The sequence below is a fragment of the Falco punctatus genome (genome assembly GCF_963210335.1).
Source record: "Falco punctatus genome assembly, chromosome: Z".
NCBI classification, from domain to species: domain Eukaryota; kingdom Metazoa; phylum Chordata; class Aves; order Falconiformes; family Falconidae; genus Falco; species Falco punctatus.
Genome location: NC_137586.1, coordinates 69,139,161 through 69,159,807, shown reverse-complemented (window position 1 = coordinate 69,159,807; position 20,647 = coordinate 69,139,161). Strand labels below are relative to the sequence as shown.

General features: G+C 50.0%; 1 protein-coding gene across 2 annotated transcripts in view; it reads right to left on the bottom strand.

The window, feature by feature from the left end:
* CORO2A (coronin 2A) overlaps positions 1–14,496 on the bottom strand; it is a 98,713-nt gene extending 84,217 nt beyond the window's left edge. For both annotated transcript variants that reach the window (XM_080372981.1, XM_080372984.1), the window contains exon 1: positions 14,407–14,496. The gene's annotated coding sequence lies outside the window, so the exon portion shown is untranslated. The remainder of the gene's footprint in view (positions 1–14,406) is intronic.
* Positions 14,497–20,647: the final 6,151 nt, after the last annotated feature.

Genomic DNA, 20,647 nt, shown 5'->3' with positions numbered 1-20,647 from the left:
CATCTGTACTCCAATCAATCCACAGTAGCAAATAAAACCCTTTCAGCACGCCTTTCTATCAGGCAGCAGGACCTTTTTACAGCAGCTCAGAGGCATATCCTTGGAAAAACAACCCTATCTGCTACCAGAGCTGGAAGCCTTTTAAAGCAGCCAGCTGGGAACCAACCTTTTAAATCAACCATCCTGCAATGGGCCTTGATTTTATCAATTGCCTTTCTTTGTCTTTTGTCCCTAAAGAATCCACGCTTGCCATTACAGGGCTCAGATTAAGGGAGCTCAGACTAAGGTTTCAATCCACTTTCAGAAACAGACATGTGCCACCCCACAAAAGCAGCAGTTTACAGCCTGCTGCCTGTGAGAGAGACAAAGTAGCCCTGCCACACAGCACACATGCCACATCTCTCTCCTGCACTGTAAAGCAGCCTCGTAATCAAAGTACCCTTCCTCAGTGTGGGGGAATGGGCAAAGAGCCTTCACCAAATCAAACCTCAGCCATAGACTCAAACCTCTGTATTGTCAGAAGCAAAGCAGGTGATGGGAAGTGGTGCTTTGAAGATGTCAACCACTTGCACCAGTTTGAACATTAATCCTTTGCAGAAGCACGAAAGCCCCTTCTCCTTGGCAATCCACTGGGAGCTGTGGGAACTGCTTCTGTCACCTCATTTCAGCAGCACAACCTGCAGGCCACTGGCTGCCTGAGGGAGGATGTGCTACTGGATCTGCAGAGGTGATGTGGGACAAAATATCAATAGTGGGCAAGATCTCAAAAGACATCATATTCTAGAGGTGTGTTATCTTTCATCAGAAAATTCAGCTCTAAATAACACTCTGAAATATTTGCAGTTCTCCAGCATGGCAAAGACACTTAAATATAGTGCCCTGGAAAGCAGGTTGTGAAAAAAACACTTCTACATGTAGTATAAACATTGCATAAATACAAAGGACATGAAGCAGGGGGTGAAGGAGACACTCAAGATGGAAATGTGTTAATTTCCTCACCCACAAAACAGCAGAGCCCAAACCTTTCTCTGAGTGGGCACAGCAGACGCTCTTGCTCCTTCTTTTCAGTACAGTAATCCAAAGCTTATGCAGCGAGTAACAGGTGGACACAACCCCAGGAGAGGCAAGACAGTGGCTCCTCCACTGACAGGCATAATGTGCTTGGACCATAAGCAGGAAGGCGTTCCAGTACTTTTGCTTCCCCCAAATATCCACTTCAGCCAGGAAAGGCAAACATTGCATAGACACTTGGCTTGATGCCAGCAGCCCACTGCATCCCTGCATCCCACAAACTTTGTCACCAGATGGTACCACATTGTCTCAGAGCATCTTTCTAGTGAGGGATCCCAAAGCAGCCCACTAAAGCCAAGAACATACCAAAGCCCAAAACTTGGTAAAACGCATGATGTGCAAATTTTGTTCATGTTAGAAGATACACCAAGTATTGTGAACCTCAAAATAATTTTAAGTGCATATGTCCAGGGGCAGCCTGGGGCTGCCAGGATTGAAACAAGAGCACTCTCCACAAGGCAAGGTTGATACGGCAAAAATCCAATGGCCATCCTGTATGAGCTTTCCAACTGTATTTGTGTTCAATCAAAGCTGAAACTGCAATGCAGTCCCCAGGGCAGGCAGCAATGCCAAGCGTGGTCCAGCATAAAAACTCCTTGATGGTGACACCGCTCATGGTATTGTCACAGCCCCACCACCTAGTATTACTCCATGGCTGTGCTCTTCTGTCACACTGGCACAGAAGGGAGATGGACAAGGGAGCATACATGACTCACAAAAATAGCTGAGCCAGGTTATTTTTAAGTGGGTCATCCCAGTACATCCAGCAGCAACAGCCAGGAGCAGGGAAGAAAGCAAAGAAAAAAAACTGGCAGAGACTACAGCCTCAGGCAGCTCCCAAGAGGCTCAGACTGTCCTGCCACCTGACCTGACAAGGAGCCCAAGACAGTATTTTGGATAAAATACCCCAGAATATTGTCAAGTGAAGCCATGTCATGTAGTACCAGCTGAATTGCCACCTGTTCTTCATTTTATTGCTGGGGTCACTTCCAAACCTGGCACTGAATGTGTACTTGAGCCTCCCCTAAGACAAGTGGGAGAAGCAAAAATAAATTACAACAACAAAGCACACAGAATGACAGGAAAAAATTAGGCCAGAAGGCACTTCTGAAAGTCCTGAGTCCTATCCTCAGCCCCCAGCAAAGCTCACTACAATGGCAGGTCATGTTGCTTGGACTGTCCAGCTGAGTTTGGAAGACCAACAAGGATGAAGATCCCACAGCCCCCTTGGGAAACATGTCTGCCTACCGTCTTGCGGAGAAGTCCAGGCTGCAGCTGGCCTGCAGGGCTTGCAAAGTTACCCAGATAACTCTGGTCAAACTTGCTGCCTCATGGCCTTCACTGAAGATTTGCTTTCTTGCCAGTCAGACCTAGCCTGCACCAATGCAGGAGACTGCTGCAAATCAGACAAGAAGTTGACATTTATCTTTATTGAAGTTCATGAGGGGCTGTTTTTCCCCTCATGAGAGGCATCAAGCAGACTGGGAGCCTCCAGGTTGCTTAAGAATTCCAGGGGCTGGGAAGTACCCATGGAGGCTCTGTTGCCAGACCTCGGACTTCCCTGCAGTGGCCAGACAAGGATCTTATGATTGCATTCCCATGAGCAACCGAAGTGATTCACCCTGGAGCGAGGGAGCCTGAGGCACCTGTGGCACCACCACTGCCATTCTGCCTTCAATGGCGCCTGGAGCTCCACTTCCTGAAGGTTCACACCTCTCACTCAGGCACAGGCACTGAAACACCACTTCACTGCACATGAATTCCTCAGGCCACAGAAGAAGTAGCCTCCTGAATACTTTTAAGCCAGTATCAGATAGAAATTAAGCTGAAGAGCACAGCCCACCCTCCAGTGAGTGTGAAGAAACTTATGCTCGGTCAATGCAAAGTCAGTTCGTACGTCCTAAGAAGAACAGGAGGATCCTCCAAGGACGATCCCACACTCCATGACAACACTGTTTCCTTATAGTTCAATCTCTCCCTTCACCACGTGTCCTGTGTCTGCTTCATTTGGTGCCCCAACTCCGCAAGCTCTGGCAGAAAGAAAGGTGATGTGTTGAGGACACAAATGGCTTCAGTCAACATGGCCTTTAAGAAGTACAGTAGTGGGCTGGGGGAGTGCGAAAGGCTGGGAAAACTCAAAAAACCTCAAAACCCCTGAAACTCAGCACTGTTTCATTAGGCTTATCAGAGCTCCCAGGAAGGGCAGAAGGCAGTATGACTGAAGCAGAGGATGGGGCCACCCTAGCCTCTTTAGAGAGCATGCCCCTCCTTCTCCTGGTTCACTTCCAGCTTTCCAAGATAGCCTGTGTACTCCGGCAGAAAGATAAAGCCAGCTTGCCTGCATTCTCCAGAGACAATACCCTCTTTTACTCTGCTGGTTACCTGGGCAGCAAACAAAATATTATTGCTTATCAACTTCCTTGTGAGTACTAATGTGCTTCTCAATTCAATGAGAGGGCAAATTCCACCTTACAGGGCTTTTCTACTCTGGCAAGATACTATGCTCTGTTACGAAAGAAAAGCAAATACCACAACCCCAGTTCAATAAACAATAAAAACTAGAAGCCTCCTCTACCCCCCACCCTGCAAAAACTCATTATAAAAAGGAAGTGGTGAAATGCACAAACTTTAAGAGATGTTGCCACATTTCTTGACAGAAAGGCAGCCTTGAAAAAATCATCTGACCCTCTGCAAGATCAGCAGTTTCTCCTGAAACCAGGACACCATGCTTTCCTCTCCTATTTCACAGGAAGAAGCTTCCTGCTGTTCAAGATCAAGCTGGTTTCTGAGTTTCAGGAACCAAAGTTCAGCTCCCCATCAAAAGTTTCAGCAAGGTCTTAGTAGTCTGCTGTGTTGTTTGGGAAGACAGGGACGCTTAGTCCCACTGCTCTTTATCATGAGGTCTAAGCATGCCTGAAGACATCTGGCAGATGGTGTATCTCTGCTACAGGCTACCGTACCGAAGTCTTGCCTTGCAGCAAAGCTGAGCATCACTGGTTTAGGGGGTTTGGCCACCTTGCCTCTGGTGGTCTCCTGTCCAGCCTCACAGTTGAGCCTGCCCATAGCTCTAAATCAGGGCAGATGTGGAACCCTCAAAACCTGCAAGGATGAAGGCCTCCACCTGCCTGGTCCCAGGGCCGTACCACCCTGCTGGGCATGCAGCTTTCTCTAACATCTGACCTACTTCCCTCCAGCTGCAGCTTGTGTCCTTTTCTCCTTGTTACACTATCCGTCACTGCCAAGAAGAGTCTGGCTCTGTAACTGCTCTTCCAGGAGTTGTATCCTGCTATTAATAAATCTGTATGGCAGCAAAAGACACAGGTACCTACTACAAGAGACTAGAGAAGAATCAGATGAGGATGTCCCAGTCATCAGCCTGGAGCAAAGGGAAATGGTCCCTGTCCTGCTGGAAGCAATGCCAGCAGTACCTTGTTCTTTGAAAGGTGGTGGGCAGCATCAGAGGTCTTCTCTGAAGCTCATAGCTGCAGAGTTCTTCCACCTCCCTTGCAGCGTGCAAAACCATTTAGGGGCCCACAGAAAACAGAAATGTGGGGAGCTCTCTCACACGCATGCTGTGCCTGTGGAATTGCCTTATGATGTCCGTTGAGGCTTTTCTCTTTGACTGCCTGATTAAATCAAAATTGACATCTCTGTGTTCTCCAGAAAACTCCTAACATGCTTTTGAGCTCTCTAACAGCAGGCCCCATTTATCTGATGCATGACAAGCAGTGAATGTTTGTGGCAAAGGCAGGTTTTACAGACAACACTTTCTTCTGCCACATCACAAGTTTTAAAATCGATTCACCATTTAGAGCAGAGGTTCAGTTTTTCTCTTTTTGGTTCTTAGTCTGGCTTTCACTGATGTTGGAGGACTATCTGTACTTTATCTGCCAGGGAAACAAGATTCTGTGTCCATTAATTCACCTGCTGGGCTTGGCAAGAGCAAATGCACAGTCTCTGAGAAACCAATGGCATCACTCTGAACCAGATCCATTGGTCCACGTGCAGAAGCAGTGCTTGGTTCAGACTGGAAGGACACTTCCAAAGCAAATATCCTTATTGCTGACATTTACTGCACTCCAGTTTGCATTGCAAAGCCATCTTGGAGCATGCGGACAGGATTCCCTCCAGGTGAAACTAAGAACATTCCAGGATCAGAACTGAGTACACTCCATCCGCTAATGGAACCAACTGGGTCAAATTAAAACATCCAAAATGCCTGCGGCTATGAAGTCCCGGTACTACCTCTTTCACTCCACAGGTCTACTCCTCTTGCACTGTAGATGTGGCTATAGCTATCAGAGAGTTGATGCAGTCACTGCACAGACACTTTTCCATAGACCTCCTTCTCTGTTTGATCTTCAGCCTCGCTTGTCTTCAGATAGACTATTTTCTTTACTTCCTCTCCTCCAAGTGTTCTCTTATACTAGTTTTAGGTGTTCCTCCATCTCTGATCATTTTGTTCAACATCACTGCTCTCCCCTGTGACCAGTCTCCCTCTTCCCACCTCCACCTCCCATTTATCAGCCATGAAGATCAGTCTTTCCTCCCATATAGTAGTTTATTTCCTACATACGTCATTCCTGCCAGCCTCTTTGCATATCTCCTCCAGTATGAGTTTTGATCGTTTTCCAGCTCTGTCCCTCTGCACCATCCCTCTCTCCAACCCTTCCAGCTGGGGAGCACCCTAGCAGAACCTCCATGTCCCAGCTAAGCTCCCTGCCACAGAGTTGCTGCCTCTACCACTGCTACTTTCCATGCCAGCCTACTCCTCCAGCATAGCTGATATCCACAACGACAAACAAACTGATTTTTTCTCTGCCTTTGAGTCAGGTCTCTGTCTTGGGCATCTGTGCTTCATGGACTTTTTGAGCCGAAGGCTTATCTGTCTGTTTAGCCAGCCCTAATGGGTTTTCCACCTGCAGATCCATCTAATGGCTTTTCTTGAACCACATCCCCAACATCCTGTGTCAATGCGTTCCACTGTTTATCTGTATCCTGTGGTTCCTGGGCAGTAATAAACAGAGGAACAATCACACCCCATCTGAACTCTCCATCCCATCATCCTACCGCATGTCAAAGGCCATATGTCATATCCCTTTTCAGGCATACCTTTTCCAAGCTAAACAGTTGTCCCTCTCTGCCTTCTCTTCTGCATTACCAGGTCCTCAATGAGTTGCACAAAGCTAGCATTGCATGAGGCAATGTAGATGTATCCAGAAAGTATTTGATCTTTTTTACAGTGCCACTGGAAAGGATAAAAAGGAAAAGGAAGGGAAAAAAAATAAAAGGAAAGGTAGCACAGCCCTTGAAGTCTGGCTGTGAACTAAAGCAGCATTTGCACTCCTGACATAATGCAGGCCAGGCAGCTTGGGGCGTGATTTCCATGCCTTAGGCAGCAAAAACAAAGACTGTCTGTGTGAAGAGTGAGAATAAAAGCACTGTGTAGGACACACTGGGCCACACTGCACCTGACTGAATATGCAGTTTTCTCTGGGTATCTTACACGTGTTCATGAAATTACACCTGCATCTAGGGCTTTTCAGTACCAGAGAAAGTCTTCAGGCTCCAGGAAGCTTCTGCAGTTTGTTCAAAGCCAGGGGAGAGTCATGCACCATGCTCCTAGCTCTTGCTCAGCCAAAGATGACAGCAACTGGGAGCAGTTGCACAGGGGGCTCTCCAAGCCTACTTGAGGGCTGTGGGTGAGTGCTGGTGCTGCTCTGAGTGATGCCCTGGGTGCCCCATGATGCCAGAGAACTCCAGGCACAGGAAGGACAGCAGACAATGACACAGGCAGATATGGAAGTAAAGAAAGGGAAAGGTTTTCAGAAAGAGCTTGCCATAAAGGTCTGAATTTCCTGGGGAAGACTTGCCTTTCTGCAGGAGTTCAAGAGACGGATTTCCAGACTTACAGACTAGCACACCATGCAATCATCTGCCTGTACTGCCAGTGGCTAGTAGCACCAGTGGCAGCAGAACCCCACAACAGTGAAAGGTGTGTGAAACCCTTCTAGTGCCACATATGGTGTCTGTGCCATTAGCCTTCCAAACACCTGCAACTGAGCCTGACTGCAAGACAGGCAGAAACAAGAGTATAAACACTGCTATATTGTTTTTATACATAAGATACAAGCTGTCATGAAATCACAGAAAAGTTCATGTTGCAAGTCATGCTGTCAGGAAAGCAAGAATAGGTAAGACTCTAGAAAACTCTTCTGAAATACACAAAACCATATGAAAGATAATGACTGGTTTCTAAAAATTGAAAGAAAGAGAAGGTAGAGAAATTGTCACTTCAGTTCCCTCTTTACACATCAAACAGATCTACTTTCAATTAAGCTTAAGATGCACACAGAGGGCTGGGCACCAAAACCAAGGTCTCAACAGCAAGAGATTCCCCAAGCTAACAGCAAGATGAGCTTTACTGAAATATCTTTTGAAACTTCAAGGATGACCACAATATATTCAAGGACATCCTTTGATATTTTGTCTGGACCAATAAAGCAGGTATGTGTGCTGCAGCAGAAGCAGATTCTCAATGCTCATCCAAGTTCAACACTTGGCATCAGTGTTGGGAAAGTAGTATGGGAGGTAGGGACCAAGGTAGACCTTCCAGGTGGACTTTAGCTATGGGTTTCCTTGGCTTAATTCCTTGGAAATTTGGTTCCTAATATCATTAACAGAGTTTCACTTCTACTATCATCACAGAAGCCACAGGCAAATTTAGTCTGGAAGGGGCCTCTGGGGGTCTGCAGCTCAAACTCCTGGTTAGAGCAGGGTCAGCCTCTAAGTCAGGCCAGGTTTCTCAGAGCTTTGCCTTTGTGAATTATGAAAATCACCATAGGTGGAGGTACTACAGGCAAGCAAACCATCCTGCTGAGACCCTGTCTGGCTAATAACTGTGACCCCGGTCAGTCAATACACACCAGCAGCAAAGGCAGGTACTGGTCCTACACATCCATGAGGATAAGGAACTTACTCCTGCCTCTCCAGATCTCTAGCCAATGGTCAGTGAAGTCCATCTCCACTTACAGTCATGTCAATGTCCAAAGTGGCTGAGAGGACTCCTGCCTTCAAATTGTCATCCTTCCAGTGATGATAAAACAAAACTCAAGAGTGAAAGTTAGCTGTAATGTTGGGGAACAAGAATGGGGCCCTAAAGGCAAAGCCCAGCAGAACATGCTGAAAGGTTGGAAAGAGGAGTGTATGCTCTCCATCACGGTGAGACAGGATGCTTTGGGAGAAAGAAATCTCTGCAGGATGCCAAATAGCTGCTGTTTGGCTAATGACAGGCCAAGAGATGTCACCTGCTCCCAAAGAACGCTGCTGCCTGCACTGATTGACATTATTTAGAAGATCATCCTGTTCAAGTTTCTAGAAATGCTTCATCCCAGGAAGCTCTTCCCACGATTACTCCTCTTTGCTGCTAAAAACACAACTGCCTTATTATTTTGACAAATAATAACTTCTACTTCCAGCTACTGGCTCTTGTCAGCTAGACTGAAAAATCCATTATCTGTAAAGATACAAGAGGCTTCTGATCTTTTAAACTCCACAGGAACAAAGAGTTCACCAAAACCACAACCTGGATGCCAAGAAAGATGAAAGAGTCAACTTTCCACTTGAGTTTTTACTTATAAAATCAGAGTGAGGTGGATTTTCTGCTCCAAGACTTGGTTTGCCTGGCAGGGTCCATCACACCCATAGCTATTGTACAGGGCTTAATGCATGGCAGAGGCATGAGCCTCAAATAGATGCAAGGAGCTGTAATATCAAGCCCTTCAATCCCTATTAAGCCTTCAAATGAGTGCCATGATTTTTAAAACTCCTATTGGTTTCTATGGATGTCAGGCTATCATCAGCAAATTCAATCTTTTCAATTAGGACTTCAGGCATAAGTTACTGACATCATATCTTTGCAAATTCAAAGAGAAACATGAGCCACAGCCATGACCGCAGGCAGGAGGGGTCAGAAGAGACCCTGATACTTGTCACCGTAAGGAAAAGAGCCTCTATACGCAGGAGGATCTGAATATTATGAGAGCAGGAACTTGCAACCATGCTATTCTGATTTTGTTTTTGTTCCCCTGTGTGTGTATTTTAGTATTTAAATTAGAGAAAATGGCAGAGAAAAATAATATGAGCTAATTACATGTAAGTAGATGTTAGCAAGATAATATTTGACTTCTTCTATTTGTCTATTGCAGTTACAGAGCTGTCTGGGTTCCCTGCACTTATAACCCTGCGATTCTGTTGCCAACACAGGCAGGTTCCTTTTAGGAGCCAGATGGCATGGAAGAAACCAGGGAACGGCAAGGAAGATTGGTCCTTCCTGGCACTGTTCACGTTACCAGACAGTGTTCCCAATAGCATCAGTGTGAGGTTCCTTAGAAAGGAGCACTGCAGCTGTGCCAGAAGTTCAAGCAAAATAGTATCTACACTTTTCTAAGGCAGTATGGTTTATATTTTTCAAGTTTTGTGTATTCTTCCTCAAGACAAACACTGTGAAACACTGGTTTACATAACCTCACATGTAACTATGTGGAAGGTGGCCAAAAGCTGAATGGCACTGGCAGACCCGAACCCTTCACAGCCTGGAAAGCAAAACTCCACAGACACCTGATGGGAGAAGAGCTACTGTGCTACAGAGGGTGGTGAAAAGCCTGTGACTGGATTCAGTGCTGACTGCCCCTGTGAGAATGGCACTGGGTGGCATTCAGGGGCAGCACCACTTCAAGGGTCCTTTTGGCAGGCAGGCAAATGTGCTCTCTGGCTAAATGAGACCCAGGTGAGGCTGGAATAAGACAGGCAGTTTTGGGAGAATTCCACTGATCTCAGTCCTGTGCTTGCACGTGCTGTCATTTACCTGCTGCTTCAGTCCATACCCCAGACCAGGGAGAGGGCAATGTCTGAGAAAAAGGCACTTCTCTACCAAGCACCATCCATGCACCTCACCAGTGGTTTCCAGAAAACCTGGGATGAGATGGGATCTAGAGCTTTCTGACTCTTCCAAGGAGCATTTCAGCCCTCTGCACAGGCACCCTGCAAGAGGAGTTTAAATCATGGTATCTGTAGAGCAAGGACTCTTAATTTCCACTCTCAAGAGTGGGCCAAGTATTGACCTTGGTTCCTGCTGGACCTTTTCTCTGACTGCCCCTGCTCTACTTTATGTACAAGCTCATATTCAGCAAGGCTCATACTAACTTTACTAGTGTAACCCTGACCTGGAGAGCCTTGCCCAGCAACCTTCTCCTGGGAGGAGTTCTCCCTCAGTGTTGTCTCCTCTCCTGTTTAAGCACACCTCCCAGAGCGGTAGGAGGAAGAACAAGATGGAGTTTGGCCTCTCCTGCTTTCCTGGAGGCTATCTAATCGGTTCCATGGACTTTGTCTCCATCTCTGAGATAAAAATGGGAGTTTCTGCTGATTTATCTTCCTTATCACTTTTCTCAGTGGCTTTGTCCCACAAAGGGAGTGAGGCAATGCAGTCATCGGTGCAGAAGACCTCTCCTCAGGTAGGAATGCACGTTTCCTTGCACAGAGATAAAGAGCACAGCAGCTCACCAGACTGGAAATAAACCTTTGCACAAACCAGAGCCTAGAAGGATGCTTGGAAAAGAGAGGGAGAGAGAGGCCAAACTTTGGGCACTGCTATGGAAAATGTGAAACTGTGGAATAGAGCAGGGAGCAGATCAACAGGAGAAGAGAAAACAGGACTTGGAGCTGCACACTGTCATTGGGCAGCAGCATGTCTCAAGCTTAGAAAAGGCTTTGTCTGGCTGAGGGTCAGAAAAGTTCTGTCTGTGAGTTTCAAAGTGCTTTGGAAATAATAAGCATCAGCATTACCCTAACAGAGCCCTGCAGGTGTATTTTCAAAATGGAGAGTTGCTGCCAAGCCTGTAATACCACAGAGGGGAAATCCCTGGAAATACTAGGCCAGACTGGCTCCTATTTGCAGGCCAGTATAACCCTGCAAGTGTCAAACCCCCTCAGCCCACACAGCCTCCTGGATGATGTAAAGGTCTTTCCTGTTTCTCCTGCAGAGAGGCAAAAGGCGCGTCAGCGTAATTGCTGTGTGCTGCGGGCTGCTTGCCTCAATCAGCCCTCTGCAGCCAGAGCAGCTTAACATGCACTTAAGGGAAGCCAGGTGATGACTACATGCGAAACCTTACCACATCATCACTCCACTGGTGTCTTCTTGACAAGGTAGCAAGAGACCAGACCCTCTGTGGCCCCGTTGTGCATCAAGGTGGCCAGCCCCAGCCACTGTCCAGCCTCACCAGCGATGGATGAGTCCCCAGTCCCCCTTGGGTCTGAGCAGGAGGTATAGTAGCAAGTTCCTCAGCAGCCACCCGGACGTCAGCCCACTGGCAAACTGTAATACTGACTACCAGTTTATTGCCAAAAAAGACTGCTGCTGTTTCTAACTGGCAGATGGGAATACTCAAATAAGGTGGCGAGTTTGTTGATTGGTTTTGGTTTTTTTTTTCATTGAAGCAAACTTTCTCGGAGAAGGTTTATTTATGTGGGTGGAGGACAGGGTCTGGCCATTAAGGATCAGGACTCTGCTGAAGTCCCCTTGGACCAACAAAGAGCAGATGGTGGGGAACTGATCTGGGACAGTGTCCCTCCACCCTATTTCTTCACTGAAGGTCTCTGTCATACCCTGTCATAACCCACCCTCCAATAGTTTCCCCATCGAAATCCCTGCTGTGGAAATCGAGGCCCACCAGTGTGGAATTAAGGTTTCTTGCTGTGCAGACACTGTGAGCCAAGGAATACACAAACATCAGAGGCAGCAAACTGACCACAGTATACAAGAAGGTCACGTGCAGAATCTACCTTAGCCTGCCCTGAGGCAGCTGTCTCTCTCTCCAGAACATCATCTTCGCATCTGGGGATTTGCCAAAGCCTTCACTTCTCTCCCCAAGTCTCTGTAACACTGAAGCATACATGTGGCCGAGCACCTGCAGCTCACAGCTCAGGGACCTGCTCCATACTGGAGCAGATACCCACAAAACACCATCCGCACAGCACTCGGGCATCTGGCAGCCAGACAGCCCACAGGCAACAGAGAACTGCCCTTGCACAGGCACAACAAAACTGGTTCCAGAGACCAACAGCCTGCCCAGTGCCAATCCACCTAGAAAGAGGCTCCCAGAATCCTGCTGCAAAGTCAGACAACCCAAAATCCACCCATCACCCATTAGTAACAAATGTAGCAGACATAGAAACATTCAAAATATTATCCATTACTGGCATTGCCTGAGTAAAAAATCTGCTCAAATGGGACAAGCCAACATGCTCGAGACACAGGCAGAAATTAGCCAGCAGGGGAAAAGAGACTGAGAAATCCACCACATCTGGAGATACCCTGACCTGCTACCAGGAAACCCACCTGCTGCACGGACACAGCCAGCAACCAGACTGATCAATGGGATGGAGGTGAGCAACGCTGCTGGGCAAGCTGACGCAGCTGGTGCACAGAGGGCAGCAGTCTCCCTCTCCCGAGGGGCCTTGCAAAAATGACACATTCACGCAGAGCTGCTTTGCCTCCGAGGAAGAAAGGTCAGGCACAGCTCGGGGCAGAGCTGGGTACAGGCAGCAGAATTGTCTGGCTCTTTGTCCAAACGTCTCCAGTGCCTGGGCCTCGTGTTTCTCAGGTCTATGGCAGCTCTAAAGAGATGACGAGTTTTGATTTGTTGCTATGGGCTAATGGATTGAATGAATTTGAAATGCTTCTCATTCACGAAGCTAAGGCTTCTCTGCAATAATGCTAATTTACCAAACAACATCAGCATAGTTGAAAACACCTCCTTTTTCCCTTGTCTCTAAGAAGCAAACAGCTCTCCCCTATCCTGCCTCCTGAAGTTTTGCTCCAGAGTTTCCTGTAACGTTCACACCAAAACATGACATCCCTGCACGCCTCCATCAGTTGCTCCCTATCTGTGATCAAACCAGGAGAGATCAGAGCCCTCCAAAGAGGGCACAGCCAGTGGGAGAACAAAGGGAACAGCAGGGCTACACAGGCTGCTCCTTTGTTAACCCACCAGGGAGCTGTGTTGGGAGGCTTTAGGCAACCAACACCCAACTTCCCCCCAAAGAGTTCCTCAAATCCTCTGCAGAAATCACTTCCCTTGAGCACCCAAGAGTCGAGAGGAGGTTATGCCTCTCCAGGCAATTCCCTTTAAGGGACTGCAGCAAACAAAGTGGCTGCTTAGGAGGTGTAAGTGAACGGGGCAGGGGGAGAGGGATCACGAATAGCCAGGATGCTGCAGGGCTGTTTTTCCACGCTCCAGAGCAAGACAAGGAGGGCACCACTCCCTGCAGGGTGAACAATGGATGTTCAGCAAGACACTGCACATAGCTGGCCTCTCCAGGCCACCAGGGACTTGTTTGCAATGTGCTGTCATCATTACATATCCCTTTGCAACAGCCTGCCTCGGACCCTGACAGAGCTGCAGCATCAAACCCAGACCCATGCGAGGGAAGCAGTCCTCCAAAGCTGCGCTGCCTGAGAGCGAGACCCCTTCACGGGCTCGCCCTGAAGGAGGAACTGGTACCAGGAGACCCCGCTGCCAGAGAGTACGGCCCCTATGCCGTTTGTGTGACTGTCATCATGCTCTGTGCAAGCTGTGACCTGCCCTGACACCAAGCACCCAAAACCCCACGACTCCAGCACAAGGGGGCCAAATCCTGCCACTGGCGTGCACACACAAAGCCATAGGAGAGGCTTCTCTCTCCACCACGAAGGAAGCTGTGCAGATGCCAAGCCGTGCCCACCCGTTGCACCGGCAAGCAGGGCGGCGGGAGGCGGCGGGAGGCGGTGCAGCCTCCCAGGCAGGCGGCACCACGCCGGCTCCCACCTGCCTCAGGCCGCCGAGGAGCTCCGCTGCTCCGTGCACCGGGCCCCTGCAAACCCCCGTCCCCGGGGCGGGACCCCCCGCTGCAGTCACCCGCGGGAGCAGCCCAAGGGCACGACGCTGCCGGGCAGCGAGGGTCCTGCCCGGGGAGGGCGCGACCAGCCCCGGCGGGGAAGCCCCGCTCCCGCACCCGCTCCCGCGGCACACGCCGGGGGATGCCCGAGGCCCGCAGCACCGGGCGGCCGCCGCATCCCCCGCCCGTCCGCGCCCCGGCGGCGGCGGCTCCGGCTCCGCACAAAGCGGGGTGGGGCCGGCGGGGGCTGCGGCAGCCCCGGCGCACGGGAGGGGCAGGCGCCCCTGCTCCGCCCGCCCGCACCGCCGGGCTCCGCAGGCCCCGCGCCGTGGCAGGTGCCGCGGCCGCCCAGCCCACGCGTGCCCCGGCCCCGCGCCCCCCGCTCCCCCCGCGGTCCCGTACCTTGCCGCTGGCGGCGGGGCTCCGGCAGCGCGCAGCGCGTACGCATGGGAGCCGCGCCGCGCCGTGCCGTTTCGTGCCGCGCCGTGCCAGCCCAGCCCGGCCCGGCCCGCCCCGCCCGCGGTCCCCGCCCCGGCCCGCCCCCCGCGCCGCGCCCGCCGCCGGGAGATGCTGGCAGGCCTCGGGGGGTGCCCGCCGTCCCCGTGCGGCAGCCCGAGCCCGCGGCGCTAGGGGAGCCGCGGCGGGGCGGCCTGGCCCGGTCCGGTCCGGTGGAGCGGCTGAGCCCAGCCCCGGGCGCCAGCCGCCGCGGGGAGAGTGTGGGGGGTCTGCGGTGCTCGCTTGCCCTGGGGAGAGCCCCAGCAGAGTTCAAGCACCTCTCCAGTCCCTGGGCACAGGGAGCCGGCCCGCCTGAGCCGGTGTGCGCGGCTCCCCATCACCACCACCCGCACATCTGCACCTGGAGGTACACTGTGAAGGCTGGGTATGTTTTCCTAGGAGATCATCGTGACAGCATCAGGACTTTGCCATCGTCCGTGCAGAGGGTACCTGCAGGCCTCACCTCAGCTCGCAAAGCTGCTGAAGAGACGGCAGCACATTCCCGCATCCTCAGAGTGACCACCAAGCAGTGGGCACTGCACCCTGAACATTGCACACACCCCTGCAACACATACTAGTGTGCCAGCCTTAGCTGGAAGCCTCGGGCTGGCTCAGCAATCCCTGACAGATGGGGAGACACTGTCCCACGTGGGTCCAAAGCTGTAGAGCCTCCACTGCTGGCCAATGGCTCTAGAAAGCTTCTCATGCCTGCAGAGCACACACTCAGGCTTTGGGGCTAGTTGGTACCTCGGCAGCACTACAAGCCCACCAGGTACCCTGGTTGAGGCACTTGGCAAGTAGATAGCAATGCCCAAGATCAAAGGGCAGAGGATGTTTCCTTGGCCAGGTCACCAGCTCAGTTAATACCACTCTGGTCCTGTGTGAGCAGAGCCTGAGACACCTGGCTCATCTCCACGCTTTGGTCCCACGAGTCTCCAGGCAGCAGCGGCAGCTCAGGGCTGAGCCAGTGGGTTTGACAAGACTGTGAGACTGGGTGTCCTCCACAAGTGGGATGCTGCAGTTCAGGTGTTTCTGCTTTGATTCTGTGATGGTGAGACAGGAGTCACCCGGTCCCTCAGGGCAGCTGAAGACATTTGGGGGAAGGAAAAGCAGGCCCTTCACAAAGGCACTCCCACCAAATCCTTTGAGGGAGCTGAGCAGAATTTCAGAAACAACCAGAAGGCCCCAGGAGTGACCTCCATGCCTGGCTGCCAGGTGCCAGGCTTGGACAACTCAAGAGCATGAGACATAGCTGTTGAGAAGCACTGTCCATAGATGGAGTGCAGGAAGCAATCCAGCTGTGGACATGAATTGTGGCTGCTTGTGCAGCAGCTGTCCTGGACCCACCCTGCCTACAGGAACCAAAATGACTTCTGGAATCCCTCAGGACCCTTGCAGCACATGCTTACATCTTCACCGTGGAGAGGTACAAGACAGGCTGGGTACCAATGCGCAGATGATCTCCAGTGCTTTCTTTCACACACACTGTGCTCCAGCCCTGATTGAGCTGTAGAAGGTTGTGTGCAGGACTGACAAGGGGGACAAAGATGTCTTTGTCTGAGGTTATTGGTGGGAAACATTTAGGCTGCATGCAGCCCTGTCCACTGCAGGCACCCAGCTATGCCAGCCCTGCACAAGTGCCGTTCCTCGGAGCTGTTTTAGGTGCTGACAAAGTGGATGGGTTTGCTGCCCATTCCCCTTTGCAATCTAAGACTGGGTGACTGGGACTGGTGCCTATACTGGGGCATCGTCGGTGACTAGGCTGAAATCTACTCTCTGTCTCCTTTCCTGGGACTTCTCAACAGGTCATCCAACACCACAGACCTGGATGACCAACGGCTGCTGACAGCCTATGCCCACGGAGGTTGCTTGTGGCAAAGAGCATCCCCACACAACACTTGTCCTGCTGTACAAAAGGCCCCCAGCAGCCTCAAAGAAAACACTGCTGGTGCTTTCTGTTGGGATCCAATAGCAGAAGTTGGAGCAACGTGCCCTGTAACTCTCTGTCATCCCACATCCTGAAGTGCCAGAAATCTGGCCAGAGGCAGGTTAGTGTCACCTCTGGACATCTCTCCCCAGCCTGTGCAAATTAATTAAATGGGGAAAGGTACCACTGCTGACGAGCAGAGTTTATTACATAGGAGAGCCTGACAGCAGCACAAACACCACCACTGGCCCACTGCTAGCCAGAAACTGCGTGCAGCACTGCAGCCTGCAGCAAGCTGCTGGGAAGAGCAGAGCCGGCACCTGTTGTGACTGCTCTGCTGTTGTATGAGCTACATCAGCGTGGACGCACTCATGACATCTGCAGCTATGGGCAAAGCACCTCCCACCTAGCTGGGGCAGCTCCCAGGGAGCAGGATCCTGCCTTGCAGGGAGCAGTGGCAGCAGCGGATGAGATGAGACAGAATGAAAACAGCTTTCTGCTTCGTCCCAGCCTGCTGAGGATAAGGGGCCCGACATGCCCATGGTAGGTTTGGATGGAGCCACATGGAGGAAGCTGCTAATTAGTTATACCCAATTAGCATCATATTTAACAAGAACTTCCATAGTTCCTACCTCTCCTGGTGTTATTAGTTCCAGCCCTGCAAAGTCCAGTATCACTGACTGCGCCACGTGTATGGAGGCAGCTGGCAGGGAGAGGTAGGGTGGAGGCTGAGCCCACGCAACATCCACCAGCCTCAGGAGCTGATTAAAACACCATTGTGGTGGCACTGTCAAAACTGGAAGTCTTTTCAGAGTCTGTGGCATCAGCATTCCCCCTCCATGTGCAAGAGCCTTTATCACATTGAAAAATGTTAAATTATTGGAATATGAAGCAAAAAATATCAGTTGGTTTTAATTTCCTTTTGGAACATTTCCTCCCCGCAAAATGCCTCCATAACCAATACTTCTGTACTAACAGAATCACTTTATAAAAGAAAAAAAATAAAGGCATTATTTTTAGCAGGGGGCTGTGATGTTGGGCTGACTCCTGATTTTTTCCCAAGGGACTTCTTTGAAATTTAATTTTACTACCTTGAATGTTGCCTGAAGTCTCAAAGCTTCCTACTAACTTGACACCAGAATGTGCCAAAGAGATTCTGTATCATGAAAAGTAAGCTTAAAACCAGAGCAAATACGGATCCACCAGCTGGAATCTGAAAACCAGATTTCGCACTTGGCAGGAAGCCGTCAGTTAGCAACAGGAAGAAATGGGGACTTTGTCTCAATGGTAGTGGACCATGCACCTATGGCAAGCATCAGGCTGCAGCGGGACAGGGGACCCCTCACCCTAAATGTGCTCGCCACAGTTAGCGGTACCTCCTCCTTCCACTGACTGACCTGGTGAGCTCTTTTCATCCCTGGAGAGCTCCTGGAGCAGAGCAGCAAGCACAGTGGGGACACATATGGTCACGATGTAGCATCTCGGTGTGGCCCACAGCCTCTCACTGAACTTGAGGAAGGGGTTAAATTGCTCCTGAGGGCATTAAATTACAACAGCTTCAGTGCCATGGCTCTGCTGTGGGAAAGTGGTTTGTCTTCATGCACCTGGCATGTCCCTAGGCCAAACAGAGTGAATGTTCTGTAGAGGAGCTCTTAGGACTGAGAAATGGCTGGAGAAGTCCACGTTTTGGTTCAGGCCACCAAATTGAGCCCTTAAATGGGAAGAGAGCCAGCCCCAGGTCTGGTGTCTGCAATGGTGGCAGGAGGTTGCCCAGCCTTCGAGCTGGAACAGAAACTCAGAACTGCAGGGTAACTCCTGCTGCAGGGTGTTGTTGCTTCCCGCTCATGGGCAATGCCTTGTCCCTTAGCTCTCTCCTTCACCCTGCATGAGAAGCTCAAGCTTGGGATAAACATTAACCCAACACAGAAACAACCTCCCCAGGAACACCTTTTCCGGGGCCATGTGCCAGGGTACAGGGGTGGATCAAGTGTCAATGCTGTGCGGTAGTAAGCTCTTGCTTGCAAGGGCTTAGCCACAGCATGCAGAGGTAATGGTGGCTCAGACCAAAGATCCTTCCAGCCCAATACCACTCAGAGCCAAAAAGGGGGGAAGAAGGGACTCCTCCTAGCCTCTGCCTCTTTGGAGCTCAGGGACTTACTAAGCCAGCAGTGGCTTTCTGTGTGCTTGGCCACCCCCCACCAACTTGTTCTCTCAAAACCATATAAATGTTTGGTGGCTCCAAAGTCCTGCAGAAAGGTAATTACAGGTTAATTACACATTCTTGGGGGGCAGGGAATAGAGACCGTCCTTTTTAGGGTTGAGCTGGTATCCCAAGGTTATATTAATGCAGAGACAGAAGGCTAAATTTAACAAGTAATGTTATGCATACAGCAAAATTCAGCAAAGGCTGACTCTGGGGTGGAAAGATACCCGTTTTATCCACAGGTGCCAGCACAGACAGAGGGACCTACTGGGCTGTACAACCAGGTCAAACTGTTTTCCAACCACAGCTGTTGGCCATGGCACCACAAATTATCTCTATGCAATTCACACAAGGGTAACTTCTGTCCAAAACACCCCCAGCACTGACGATACTCGCTGCAGGTCTTGCAGAGGCCTGAGGGACTGGCATAAGGCTATGCTAACCTCTGGGCCCAGCTGGCATCTTGTGACACAGCTCAGCACTTTTCAGTAGCCCCGAATTTTGTAGAGAGGAAGGGGAGTAGGGCCCATGAGGACATGCTAGCTTGGCTGCAAGGTGCAGATATTCCTGCATCCACCACATTTTAGTACAGAATGATCGCAGATGACTGGTTGGCAGCATGACCAGAGGAAATGGCCCTCAGTGAATACACATGTGGAGCAAAACAAAGAGCTGCTAAAGACAAAACAGGACAGAAATTTCTAACAATCCTGAGATGTCCCCCCCTTCAGATTTCAATTAAAAATTATTTTCAGAATTTCCCACTAAGGATAACACCTTGGTCCTCTTCCTCAGAAATTTTTTTTTTAATGGTTCATTATATACAACATAAACCAATGTTTATTTATATACTGTAGACATATATCAGGCTATGGTTTGGTCCCATAATGCACATTTAAAATTACTTTTTTAAAAAATGTAAGGGCAGGATGGAAGAAAAGACTTCTAAGCTGTTTCAAAAGGCTCTAGGAAAAATACAATTGTAAGTATACTCCTAATTTCTATGGTCATGATTTAAAAGATAATGCCTTCCAAAAGTCCATAACAGTAAGTAAAAATCTGTATTGTGTGCACCCATGCACATAACAGTATGAGTAAATTAGGTTAGTGGTATCATCTGCAAGGAAAAACCTTCTGTCTTTTGAGCTTCTCCAGCTAGGTGGCATTATTTTAAAGCCAATGCATTTTTTTGAGGTAAGACTCCAGTAACATCTTCTTGTCATCCCACACTTGGAATGTGTTCAGCTGTCAGTGACAACCAGTGGATCTACCTCACTCTTGCCTATCTATCCACTCTTTTCCAAAACCTCATGCCCACTTTGACTACTTCCATACTGTGTGGTTGGCCTCCACAGCTCTCTCCAAAATCAGACTTTTACAGTCCTCTGAAACTGGGTGATCTGTCCAGTTGCACCTAAGGCAGAGTTGAGGCAGACCACATGTCTCAGGTGAACAGAGGTTGCTGCTGTTTCCACTAGAGTCTTTGACCTTGGCTACAGCCCACCTGGCTGAGAACAGTACGGGCTATGAATGCTTCTTTTCCCTTCCTATGCAAGCACTAATGACTTTGTACCACAAGATGTTTAAAGGTGGCATCATCCACTGGACAAATGGGTTTGGTTCAAGGTCAGTCTCAACACACAGAGCAGAGTCCCACTTACAGCAGGGTCTGCTGCATGCTGTCAGTGCCAGCGCTGTGGGTACAGCTGGAATAAAGCACTGCTCAGCAGCAACGCCAGACAGCAGGATCTGGCACCATGTTAGGGAAAAGCAGTTGTATTTATCTAAAGCACTGGCCTCATCCTGTGCCTGTGGAGGACTGAGCTGCACAGGCAGGGCATACAGCCCAGGGGATGGGAGAGCCTGGCAGGAGGCAGGGGAGAAGGCTGTCAGGCCCCATTCCCAAAGGTAGGCAGGGCATCTCTGTCTGCTAGACCCATGGAGGCTAGCTCCTTGGTTCAGGGGAAATTAGTATTTTTTCTAAAGAATATCAAGACATCTTTTGTAACCCAGACCAA